At 43.9% G+C, this 13,952-nt stretch overlaps 1 pseudogene across 1 annotated transcript; it reads left to right on the plus strand.

Moving 5' to 3' along the window:
• Window positions 1-474: 474 nt before the first annotated feature.
• Window positions 475-6,512, plus strand: LOC311098659 (nucleolar protein 9-like; annotated as a pseudogene). Its single transcript has 10 exons — window positions 475-823; window positions 940-1,176; window positions 1,301-1,524; window positions 1,600-1,707; window positions 3,458-3,599; window positions 3,701-3,893; window positions 4,141-4,405; window positions 4,581-4,793; window positions 5,118-5,223; window positions 6,358-6,512. The product of its transcript is annotated as a nucleolar protein 9-like (transcript).
• The last annotated feature ends 7,440 nt before the right edge of the window (window positions 6,513-13,952 follow it).

Below are 13,952 nucleotides of genomic sequence, written 5' to 3' on the forward strand. Positions count from 1 at the left end.
TTAGTTAAAAATATTTTTGCCATCACTTCACATGTGAGTTGTACTATTAGCTAGCGTGCTGGCTGCATTTGGTAACATTTATATTGTAATATATCTTGCTACTGAGTTGACTCCTATGGTAAAGTTATAAGATATTAATAAAGATGAACAATGTAGGCGATTTGAATAGGCTGAAAGGGGTTGTAGCCGGCTTCCATGACCATGGTTCTTATTAGCTAACGTTAGGTAGCTTCACCAAAAGCAGATTCAGATCAGACATATTCTTAATTTGTTGACCACTCCTTCAACGAAAGTGGTCAAAATTGTATTTTTTTATTGACAAAAAAATTATCTTGGCTTGTCAGTTAACTCGTAGCTTCCTAGAGAGACCAGGGGTAAAAATTGGTTTTTCATCATACTCAACAGCATGCACATTCTTTATCAGGATGAAGACCCCAGTACACCAGTGATCAATTTACATTTGTGTATTTTAAAATGTTGGCTAAAATTGAAGAAAATAACCAGTGGCGAGAGGGAGGACTGAAGAGGAAACATTTTAGAGATGGAGAGAGAATTAGGAGGTGGAAGAGGAGAAGGAGAGGAGGAGGAGCGAGTGGAGGAGGAGGAAGAGGAGGAGATGGGAGTGGAAGAAGAGGAGAAGCGGGTGAACGAGGAGAAGATGGAGAGAGAAAGAGAAGAGGAGTGGGTGGAATAGGAGGTAGGGGTGGAAGAGGAGGAGGTGAAGAAGGAGGTGCCAGGAAGCATCTGGATGCCTTGAGTGTGGGCTACTTCCGCAGAGTGGGAGAGAGACTCAGCGAAGGCTTCACAGAGGATGAGGAGAGAGGTGAGATGAATGACCTTGCACAGGGGGAGGGGATTGGGGGAGAAATTGTGTGTGTGTAAATGTACATTTCTGTGGCCTTTACAACATATCTTTATTTCTTCCTCCCTCCCTTGTAGTTCTCTTTGTGGAGAACGTGCTAACGGAGATCAAAGGGTAGGCCGCCCTGGTTGCCATGGATGTGACCAGAAGTGTCACCCTCCAGCAGCTGCTCCCATTGGCTAGCCCCGGCCAGGTGGGGGACGTGCTGGCCAAGCTTGGCGGAGAATCCGGGTTGGAGTTCAAGACAGTGTCATGTGACAAATGTGGGGGTCACGTCGTGGAGAGCGCCCTCAGACAGATGCCCAGATGGAGAGGTGAATCTGATGGTGACCAATCTGAAAAAAACACCTAGGCCCTGAAATGTCTTGTTTTAGGTAACTTCATTAAGGTCTAATAGAATGACACATATAATGAATCTTACTTGTTTATGTCTCTTAGAAAAGAGCACATCAGAGGACAAGTCAGCCACCACAGAAGGAGATGCAGAGACAAAAGGGGAGGATTATGGGATACTGGAGACCCAGGTTCTGTCCCTGTGTTGCGTAGTGAGGGAGCACTGTGTAGAGTTCATCAGACACACACATGGCTCCCACGTAGCTCGCACGCTCATAAATGTACTGGCAGGCTGCCTTGTCCAGCCCGCACCAATACAGCACGCTCAGGTACACACACACAAACGATTATCCAAACATACACTCATACACACTAACTTATCTTATCTGTGTATTTTGTTTCAGGTGTAAAGGACAGGAATGTCACCACTCAGCTGACATACTTTGAGATGGCCACGTCATTTTGGTGGGAATTGAAAACCCTGTCTACCTCCTTGATGGACAAGTTCAATCGCAAGGCTTCTGTCATCAAGCTACAGTATATATAAAACTAAGCCCCACATTGCACATTGCACATCTTCATAGTAGATGTTCATACAGTGAGAGAAAAAAGTATTTGATCCCCTGCTGATTTTGTACGTTTGCCCACTGACAAAGACATGATTAATGGTAGGTTTATTTGAACAGTGAGAGACAGAATAACAACAAACAAATCCAGAAAAACGCATGTCAAAAATGTTATAAATTGATTTGCATTTTAATGAGGGAAATAAGTATTTGACCCCTCTGCAAACCATGACTTAGTACTTGGTGGCAAAACCCTTGTTGGCAATCACAGAGGTCAGATGTTTCTTGTAGTTGGCCACCAGGTTTGCACACATCTCAGGATGGATTTTGTCCCACTCCTCTTTGCAGATCTTCTCCAAGTCATTAAGGTTTCGAGGCTGACGTTTGGGAACTCGAACCTTCAGCTCCCTCCACAGATTTTCTATGGGATTAAAGTCTGGAGACTGGCTAGGCCACTCCAGGACCTTAATGTGCTTCTTCTTGAGCCACTCCTTTGTTGCCTTGGCCGTGTGGTTTGGGTCATTGTCATGCTGGAATACCCAGCCACGACCCATTTTCAATGCCCTAGCTGAGGGAAGGAGGTTCTCACCCAAGATTTGACGGTACATGGCCCCATCCATCGTCCCTTTGATGCGGTGAAGTTGTCCTGTCCCCTTAGCAGAAAAACACCCCCAAAGCATAATGTTTCCACCTCCATGTTTGACGGTGGGGATGGTGTTCTTGGGGTCATAGGCAGCATTCCTCCTCCTCCAAATACGGCGAGTTGAGTTGATGCCAAAGAGCTCGATTTTGGTCTCATCTGACCACAACACTTTCACCCAGTTCTCCTCTGAATCATTCAGATGTTCATTGGCAAACTTCAGACGGGCCTGTATCTGTGCTTTCTTGAGCAGGGGGACCTTGCGGGCACTGCAGGATTTCAGTACTTCAAGGCGTAGTGTGTTACCAATTGTTTTCTTGGTGACTATGGTCCCAGCTGCCTTGAAATCATTGACAAGATCCTCCCGTGTAGTTCTGGGCTGATTCCTCACCGTTCTCATGATCATTGCAACTCCACGAGGTGAGATCTTGTATGGTGCCCCAGGCCGAGGGAGATTGACAGTTCTTTTGTGTTTCTTCCATTTGCGAATAATCGCACCAACTGTTATCACCTTCTCACCAAGCTGTTTGGCGATGGTCTTGTAGCCCATTCCAGCCTTGTGTAGGTCTACAATCTTGTCCCTGACATCCTTGGAGAGCTCTTTGGTCTTGGCCATGGTGGAGTTTGGAATCTGATTGATTGATTGCTTCTGTGGACAGGTGTCTTTTATACAGGTAACAAGCTGAGATTAGGAGCACTCCCTTTAAGAGTGTGCTCCTAATCTCAGCTCGTTACCTGTATATAAGACACCTGGGAGCCAGAAATCTTTCTGATTGAGAGGGGGTCAAATACTTATTTCCCTCATTAAAATGCAAATCAATTTATAACATTTTTGACATGCGTTTTTCTGGATTTGTTTGTTGTTATTCTGTCTCTCACTGTTCAAATAAACCTACCATTAAAATTATAGACTGATCATTTCTTTGTCAGTGGGCAAACATACAAAATCAGCAGGGAATCAAATACTTTTTTCCCTCACTGTAGTACATACTATTGGAGACATTTTGTCACAGTGACATTACATGACCTATCTCTCCTCTTCCGTCTCTCCATCAGTGTGTATGACCGATGCTGTGGCTAGTATTGTGTTCCAGACCATGTTGACGGTGTGTCACAGAAACCGGCCCAAACTCTGCAAACTTCTCACCAAAGGCATCGTGAAGTACCTGACATCACTCACCTCTGCTCCTGGAGTTAGGTGATTAGAGGAAGTCTCACAGACCTAAGTCAATGTTTCTATGTCCTTGTGGTTTTGAATCCAATGTGTCGTATGTCTCTCTGTCTCTCTCTTTCTCTCAGTCCTCTCTTTGTGTTTCTGAAAGACCAGGCTTCTAGTTGGCTCATTGAGACAGTCATCCAGCTGTCCCACAAGGCCTTGCTCCGGCACCTCTATAAGAACCACCTCCAGGGTCAGCTGGCCACCCTGGCCATCCATCCAATCGCTAACTTCCCAATACAGAGACTGACAGCAGCTTCCACCAATTACAAAGTTGTATGCCAATATGTATACCCCCTATAGTTATTTCTGTGTATACATCATTGTTACTTAGTAGCATTGTTCACACAAATAACATACTATTAGTCCCCAAATCCATAAGATGGTAGATACTGCTGAATATAATCTGTTTTGTTGGTATTCATCAGAGTTCATACAGAACACAGGTTTACAGTGACAGTAGGAACTCTATACCTTCTACTTCTTTCTCTCCTCTCCCTTCCTCCCGCTCCCCTTTCCACAGTTTCTGAAGGTGTTCGATGAGCTAGCCGAGGGTCTGGAGGCCATCTTGGCGGCAGGTCACATGGGTGTGATCGTCCAGCTGACAGACAGCTGTGCAGAGCGGGAGGAGAAACGGCGAGAGATGATGCAACGCCTCCTCAGTGCTTTTCACTGTGCTGAACCTGCCTCCCGACACACCGCCTGCCTGCCTCTCTTCCTGTCGCTGCTCACACGAGGTGTACTACAGCTCAGAGACAGCAGAGGGCACAGCAGAGGGCGAAACAGAGGTATTGGTCTCGAAGTTACTGTATTAACTTGATATTCTGAATGCAAACCCTACAAAAATGTGAGTACTTTTGTACCTGACACCAAAGCTCACAGTCTTTTGTTATTTATGAAAGCATACTACGTGTCTACCAATGTAGAGACCAACACCACTGTCCTTTGTATCTCCCTCTTTAGTGCCCCCTATCCTCTATCTGTTACCTTGGCTCCCGTCTGGTCCAATCGCTGGCCAAGTTTAAAGACCGCTCCCTGCTCCTGAACAGCCTCCGCTCTCTGACCCCCGCTGACCACCTGACCCTGGGAACCGACCAATCAGGCAGCCACGTTCTCCAGCTCCTGGTGACATCATACAGCGATAAGGGGAGGGGCAAGATCCTGAGGAGACTGGAGGTAGGACCTGTGCGAGAGATGATAACCTGAACAGAGTACTTCCTCTCATTGTTAAAGATAACCTGAACAGAGTACTTCATCTCACTGTTAAAGATGATAACCTGAACAGAGTACTTCATCTCACTGTTAAAGATGATAACCTGAACAGAGTATTTCCTCTCACTGTTAAAGATGATAACCTGAACAGAGTACGTCCTCTCACTGCTAGTCATGGTCATGATCCAAAGCTGGCTGTTTCATTGATCATATTCTCACAGTAGTCCCCATAACCCTAATCCCCTGTGTCCTCTCCCTCTCCCTGCCATGTCCTGACTTGGCTCCTAGGGCCAGTATGTCCAGATGGCCTGTTCCAGGTATGGCAGCCGTGTGTTGGAGGCAGTCTGGAACAGCACCACTGTACTCCTTTACTGGTTAGAGTTGAGGGCGGCAGGTAGCTTAGTGGTTAAGAGCGTTGTGCCAGTAACCGAAAGGTCGCTGGTTCTAATCCCCGAGCAGACTAGGTGAAAAATCTGTCGATGTGCCCTTGAGCAAGGCACTTAACCCTAATTGCTCCTGTAAGTCGCTCTGGATAAGAGCGTCTGCTAAATGACTAAAATGTAAATGTTGATTTCATCGTGTGGGGTGTTGTTGCAAGCGTAATCATATTCTGTGTCAGTCCTTAGCACTAAACAGCTGATAAAAATTATCAAAGCTTGAGGAGTTGATTATTTGAATCAGCTGTGTAGTGCTAGGGCAAAAAACAAAATGTGCCCCCAGTACAGAGTTTTGGAAACGCTGTTTTAGACCAGGGTTTCCCAAACTTATTTCCCATAGGGGATTTTAGAAACATTTAAAATAAGGGCTGTGTTTCGTGTAGGCTTACCCTGGCGTGACGTTTGGATAACCATGTAAATCTCTCTCGGACAAGGTGACTAATCAATATATTAGTCTCTATTTACTCTCAAATTCGAAAATGCTAATTAGCGTCAAAGTAGACCATGCAAAACTACAAATCCCTGCAAGCTCCTGCACGTCATCCCTAACTGACACCTTTGCTAACAGGTATTGTGTCAACTTAAAAATTATACAAGACTGTTCACAGAATTATCAATTTAAAGAAATGTAGCCAATTTATTAATTACTACATTTAGCTAACATTAGATATTTAATCCAGAGATTCTTACCTTTACCTCTTCTGCAGTCTCGTCCAGATCATCATGGCATTTGTAGTTGTAAAAAATAAAAAAAAATAAAAAAATGTATGCACTGGATAAGAGCGTCTGCTAAATGTCTAAAATGTAAAATGTAGTTCTTTATAATAGCCACATTAGCAGCTAATTAGCATTTCATTTTGGGGGGTAATAATGAATAATAAGTCACCTTGTCCGAGAGAGATTTACATGGTTATCAAAACGTCACGCCAGGGTAAGCCTACACGAACCACAGCCCTTATTTTAAGTGTTTCTAAAATCCCCTATTGGAAAAATGAATGGTGGAAAAACGATTGGAACCCTTTCCCTGTTTGACCGCCAGGTCTCATGGGTATTATGACTGGGACTCTTATTTATCTCTCTTTCCCTCTCAGTGCCTTGTGAGACACAACTGAGATCAGACCAGTTTGCTCGTCACGTTTGGCCCAAATTTGCCCTGACCCACTTTGTGAAGAGGCGGGCCCAGTGGCAGGAAGTACAGACAGGCGAATCAAAGAAGCCGAAGCTCTTTAGTGACATTCTGGAGTGAGAAGAGTAGATGGTGCTGGGAATTATATTCTATGGAATTTCACTGTGATTTTTCTACATTAAAAAAATAATATAATCATCCACTCTTCATTTGTGTACATGGTAATGAGTGATAAAAGTCCACTAATGAACAAAACTCACACTAAGATTCAGAGAACTTTAGATGGAATTTTTGTGTGAAAATCCATAGACACATTTTTTACTATGAAAATGATTTATTGCTTGCAACATAACAGTTGGATTGCCAACTGCCATAAAACTCCAAAGAAGTATTTAAATCTTGATATTATCAAGAGGAAATGACATCACCTAACAAGAAATTGTGGCCCTGAGCATCAGGTGTGTTGATAGGTTCTCATTAAATGGTTCTCTGGTGTGTGTCAAAGGAGCTGAAAGCTGAAAATCAACTGAAAGGCACTCAAATATTAGGTTAGTGATAATAAATGAAGCCTCAAATAGAATTGGTGGTGAAACTTGAGGTCTAGCCACAGCTTCTGCATTACTGGAGAAGCTCATACTCCTTCCAATGTCCAGTTTCTTCGATAGAAACATCTTGTTTTGTAAATGAAACAAACCTCCGAAGCTTTACCAGCAACATGGCTGAAAGTTTGAGGACACCGGTTATAAAGAACGAAGAAAACAACCATCCTAATCGACTGTCGAAAGGAAGAAAAAGGATTCCAGAGTTGTCCGATGGTAAAGGTGAAAGCTGAGCCAGTTGAAGAGATATTAGCTTCCTCTAACATGGCTGATGTGAGGACACAGCTGAGGCCATATCACCCATGAAGGTAAGCTCCAGACAGGCCCTCTATCAAATAACACATGATAATCCTCAAAGTGTTTGGTTGTGCATACATTCTTTTGTTAACACATTACTTCATGTTAATCCTCTGTTTTCACACACATCACATATGTTATGTGGATATTTACTTGTCATTTTTAATTCAGCAGAATGAGCTGTGAACAAATAAAAGGTATAGTATTGTCTTTCTTTCTCCTCCTTACATTGTTTTCTATTTTGAGTATATTACTGGTCCTATCTATGCCATCTCTTTTATTATTTTCTAGTCTGATTAAGATGGAACAAGGGGAAGAAGTTGATGCCAAGTCCATTAATGATACAAAGATCTGTAAGTGTTCCAACTTCCATGTTACCAAAACCTCAACCACCCCCATACAGCGAGTTATGAAGGTGCAACCAGCACGTCCAGACTACTGAGAATCTCTAAGTCACCAAAGGTCCTCTGTATCCAGACACTAAACCAAATAAGACACATCAAGTCAGAAACTTGCATGTCGTTCCACCACGGCCTCCTGATGCAGTTCCTCTCGGGTCAAACTTGTGCTCTGCGTGGGAGAAGCTTTGGAAGCGAGAGTGAGCCTCAAAATGCCTCATTGTACCACATGTGGTAAGAGTTATCCTTATATGGATGGTCTTGTGCTTAATATGCGACTCCATACTGGTGAGAAGCTGTTCCCCTTGTTACAGTGTGAAAATAACTTCACAATGAAAAGTGTCTTGTTGTATCATGGCCGAAGCCACACTGGAGAGAAACCGTATCAAAGGGCTTCACCAAGAGATTTGGCTTGAAAAACCACAAGCGAGCCCACACTGAATTCAAACCTCATCAGTGCCAAGATTGCAGGAAGGTTTTCAGTTCCGTAACCCATCTGAAGGAGCATACGTTTCTTCACACTGGAGAAAGACGTATTCCTGCACTCTGTGTGACACAACATTCTTTAGAAAGTCTACCCTTGAGTATCAAATGTGCAAACATGCTGGACAAAGACCATTCCACTGTTCGTTCAAAGTGTGGCAAGGACTATGAGCTTGTTACACATCAAACGATACACTTTGAAGACAGACCGTTTCAGTGCTCTGAATGTGAGAAAGCTTTCTGCCGCGCCTCATCTCACATCACACACGAGAACTCACTGGAGAGAAGCCGCACAAATGTACCCTATGTGAGAAGACGTTCAGCCGCCTCAATATTCTGAAAAACCACCACAGAGTTCACACAGGTGAGCAACCTTACCCTTCTGTCCATTGTGAGAAGAGGTTAAGCTGCTCTGGCTATCTGTCGAAACACCTCCGTAGCCACACCGATGAGAAACCATACAAGTGTTCCTTATGCGAGAAGAGTTTCCGACACTCTACCACTCTGAAAGGACATCAGAAAACCCACTCCGAGGACAGACCCTTCTCTTGTGTGCAATGTGGAAAGACTTTCAGAAGGCTTGACAGACTCAAATGGCATGAGATACATCCTACTAACCAGAGACAACAGCTTTCGTCACTGTAGGATGTGTGTTAACACTCCTAGTAATCTGAAATCACATCAGATCATTCACCACCGAGGGACCATTTCACTGAGGTGAGTGTGGCAAGACCTTCACTATAAAATACACTTTCAAGAAACACCAGGACCTCCACTCTGGTGCCAAAGAGTACAAATGCTCAAAATGCGTGAAAACACTAAGCTCTTCTAGCAACCACAAACTCCATGTCCGAAAATCACCAGGGGGAAAGAAAGATGTACGATTGCCCCGACAGTGAGAAGAGTTTCAGTTCAGTAGCATATCTAAAGAAGCACCAACAGCTCCACACTTGGGAGAAGCCCTACCACTGCTCAGTGTGGAGAGTCCTTCTTCTACCTAGGGTAGCTGGTGAGTCACCAGCTGGGCCACACTGGAGAGAGGGCACACACCTGTACCCAGTGTGGGAAGACCTTTGCCCAGCTGATGCACCTCAGAAAGCATGAGAAGATCCACTCTGGGGAGAAACCACACCAGTGTGGTGTTTGTGGAAAGGGTTTTATCAGGACATTTTCATCTGAAGAGCCATCTGCAAACTCATGTAGATAAGGCATGAAGAAAGAGGGATCGTTTGGCACATGAGATGTGATTGAATACTGTAAGTTTTTGTTTCACCCAGTGTTTCCCGAAAATATGGTTGCTTTGACTCACTGCACTTTTGATTTGATCTACGGAAACACTTATTTTGAAGGAACTACACTGCTCAAAAAAATAAAGGGAACACTTAAACAACACAATGTAACTCCAAGTCAATCACACTTCTGTGAAATCAAACTGTCCACTTAGGAAGCAACACTGATTGACAATACATTTCACATGCTGTTGTGCAAATGGAATAGACAACAGGTGGAAATTATAGGCAATTAGCAAGACACCCCCAATAAAGGAGTGGTTCTGCAGGTGGTGACCACAGACCACTTCTCAGTTCCTATGCTTCCTGGCTGATGTTTTGGTCACTTTTGAATGCTGGCGGTGCTTTCACTCTAGTGGTAGCATGAGACGGAGTCTACAACCCACACAAGTGGCTCAGGTAGTGCAGCTCATCCAGGATGGCACATCAATGCGAGCTGTGGCAAGAAGGTTTGCTGTGTCTGTCAGCGTAGTGTCCAGAGCATGGAGGCGCTACCAGGAGACAGGCCAGTACATCAGGAGACGTGGAGGAGGCCGTAGGAGGGCAACAACCCAGCAGCAGGACCGCTACCTCCGCCTTTGTGCAAGGAGGAGCAGGAGGAGCACTGCCAGAGCCCTGCAAAATGACCTCCAGCAGGCCACAAATGTGCATGTGTCTGCTCAAATGGTCAGAAACAGACTCCATGAGGGTGGTATGAGGGCCCGACGTCCACAGGTGGTGGTTGTGCTTACAGCCCAACATCGTGTAGGACGTTTGGCATTTGCCAGAGAACACCAAGATTGGCAAATTCGCCACTGGCGCCCTGTGCTCTTCACAGATGAAAGCAGGTTCACGCTGAGCACATGTGACAGACGTGACAGAGTCTGGAGACGCCGTGGAGAACGTTCTGCTGCCTGCAACATCCTCCAGCATGACCGGTTTGGCGGTGGGTCAGTCATGGTGTACGGTGGCATTTCTTTGGGGGGCTGCACAGCCTCCATGTGCTCGCCAGAGGTAGCCTGACTGCCATTAGGTACCGAGATGAGATCCTCAGACCCCTTGTGAGACCATATGCTGGTGCGGTTGGCCCTGGGTTCCTCCTAATGCAAGACAATGCTAGACCTCATGTGGCTGGAGTGTGTCAGCAGTTCCTGCAAGAGGAAGGCATTGATGCTATGGACTGGCCCGCCCGTTCCCCAGACCTGAATCCAATTGAGCACATCTTGGACATCATGTCTCGCTCCATCCACCAACGCCACGTTGCACCACAGACTGTCCAGGAGTTGGCGGATGCTTTAGTCCAGGTCTGGGAGGAGATCCCTCAGGAGACCATCCGCCACCTCATCAGGAGCATGCCCAGGCGTTGTAGGGAGGTCAAACAGGCACGTGGAGGCCACACACACTACTGAGCCTCATTTTGACTTGTTTTAAGGACATTACATCAAAGTTGGATCAGCCTGTAGTGTGGTTTCCCACTTTAATTTTGAGTGTGACTCCAAATCCAGACCTCCATGGGTTGATAAATTTGATTTCCATTGATAATTTTTGTGTGATTTTGTTGTCAGCACATTCAACTATGTAAAGAAAAAAGTATTTAATAAAATTATTTCATTCATTCAGATCAAGGATGTGTTATTTTAGTGTTCCCTTTATTTTTTTGAGCAGTGTATATATTTACAAATTAATCTTGACTGATTCATTGGAATGCATTATACCTGTGTCAAATCTGCACTTATTCCAAAAGGTATGTCATGCTTATTTTTGTTTTTAATTGAGAATCAATAAATGTTTTGGTTAATCATGTTCACTTCCTCTATTGTCATTCTAATGATGTTCTATGTGCTCGGTCTTAATGGTATTGCAACTGGAAGCACTTGTCATAATGGCATTGCAACTGGAAGCACTTGTCATAATGGCATTGCAACTGGAAGCACTTGTCATAATGGCATTGCAACTGGAAGCACTTGTCATAATGGCATTGCAACTGGAAGCACTTGTCATAATGGCATTGCAACTGGAACTGGAAGCACTTACCTGGTTTGTTTTATGAAGGTCTGGTTAAAAATGCCTCTTCTTTCCAGCTCAGCACGAAGAATAAACTCATAGGGCCACACAATGCTCTATACTCCCCACTAGATGGCAGTGTGATAGCAAAGAATCACATAATAATGCACTGCAACGTCACCATTAATCAGCTCTTAACACACATTTCTGTATAGATACTACTGTATCCATACAGAGGGCTTATAGGCTGATGGCATTGGAGGTAAAATAAATATGTTATTGAGTCTGTTCAGTTTATCCTCTTCATGTAATCTATTGTGTATAATTGTTTTCAACAATAGGCCTATGTCCAAACATTCAAATCGATACTAATGCCATAAACTCATTCTGTCACACTAGCCAAAAAGAGCTTAAGAACCACATGTCGTTTTCCTCTTGCCTGTTTACCTGCTATTAATCCACATTAAGGGGGTTTAGTGGGCTTTCAGCCCATATTGATGTTGATTTGCCACTTTTCCTCCAACAATGCAATCATTTAGCATGATGCGTTGTCTCTACTGTACTCTGTGGGGCACGATTCTTATGCAACAAAATCTGCATGAATAAGAAGCCACAGTGTACTCCATTTAGTGGTGTGTTTCTCTGTCCTTAGAAGCTCTGTGGATGTTTATTAGTGTGCATGTACAATCTGCTCTATATGCACAGGGGAGAGCCGGCAGAACACTGACCTTTAGGGTACAATGAGGCAGTGCTCTATGAAAATAAATCACAACCATTCCCCTGGGATTCAGTGCAGCATCCCTCAATGCCATTGAATGTCTTAGTTACTTCAGTGCATGGCAGCTATCAGTAGTTGAGCACAGCTGCCTTTATGTGCATTAGGCTCCATCCCCCTCCTGCTAAATTGCCTCTTTCATAACATACTGCCACACGCACTCACAAGCGCACACACACACACAAACAAAGATATGCATATTAATATCATTGTGTGTTTAGAGATGTAACCTATACTCCAATTTACTAAGAATGAGTTTACTTGTTTTTAGGTGATGTTTTTAAGATTAGTCAGGATATAAATGATCTCTGGCATAGATATTACTACACCTCTCTCTCCCCATCCCTCCTCTTCATCTAGCCAGTCTCTCTGTCTTTGCCCAGAGAATGAGTCAGCATAGGAGTGATAGAAGGCATCTGGCATCTGTCACGATTTGAGAGACTGATCAGGTTTCAGTGAAGAATCATGTCATGTTCTATCATTTTCCACTTTGCTTTACCCCTGTACTCTCCAATTTGAGCTTATCATTATGTGGTGCATTTTCATATGTGATTTCAGTGTGACAGTGAGTCTACAGCTATTTTTTGAGTGTGTTTGTGTGATTTTGATCATATGTTAATGCGTATGTTGTGTTCCTCAAGTGTACAGTATATTTGTGAATGTGTGCAGGCCTGTGAGAGAGAGGTGTGTATTAAATAGCTCTGATTAGTCCTAGGCTGAATATGTGCTTATTCTTTTCCTTCTACTTTCACTTTACAACAGACAGCACCTCCCTGCTTATTTCTGTCCCTCTCTCTTCTGGAAAAAACAAAACAACCTACTCCAAAATATTAAAAAATATATAAAAAAGACGGAGATGTCAAAGGACCCTGGGACTCCTTGTCTCCTTGACAACAGTTTCCAAGCAACCATCACGCTTCCACCCCGATCTTCCCCTACCCCTCTGTCTGTCCCTTCCCCTATCTTCCCTCTCCATCTCAAGAGTTCACCTAGATTCACTTCAGCTAGCCCCAATGAACATCAGTAGTTCTGAGTCTGTAGCTTCGGCTGTGTATTCCCCTCTGAAAGGGAACAGGGTGTGTGATGTTATTTTTGCCCACATACTAGGGTAAAGCAGAAAGAACTGTGCAATACTGGAACGGTGCTAAATGCCAGAAGACTTGTCCTTGATGAAGATTTCTAATGCTTTCTTTCTGGAGAGTACAAGAACATGTTGACATTGGAGTTATTTTCTATCCCCCGAAGTGTTGTGGTTGTACTTTTACCTGCCCTCAATAGCCTTTTTTTCTTTGTAGACTTTGTGCTCTATTCAATCCATATCGCGGAAGTTCAGCGTTACAGTGTGATTGAAATGTAAAGGCAATGTTCTCGAGTTAGAAAAGACTGCATTCATGGTAAAAGCTGCATATGTTGGCTCCAGGGGCATCATGCACCCCAAAGATCTGAGGGGGCACAAAATATGTGAAGATGGCTGTGGGGTGGTCCGGAAGTTGGAGAATTTAGCATTTTCAAACACCTGAAACAACTTTTTCCTGCAATTTAGAGCCATAATCATTATGCTTAATTATATGTAAAAAATATGTATATTTTTCTGCATACCTCTTGAGCTGTCTGTGGTGACTGGTGGTTCTTTTTTAAAATAAAATAAATATGCTTCTCTGCATCTCTGCTAAAATCTGGGTAAAAGATTGAAAGGAATCTTATTCCGTACATTTAGGTATTGCTTGGATTTCTAA

The sequence above is a fragment of the Coregonus lavaretus genome (assembly GCF_964263955.1).
Source record: "Coregonus lavaretus genome assembly, chromosome: 23".
NCBI lineage: Eukaryota > Metazoa > Chordata > Actinopteri > Salmoniformes > Salmonidae > Coregonus > Coregonus lavaretus.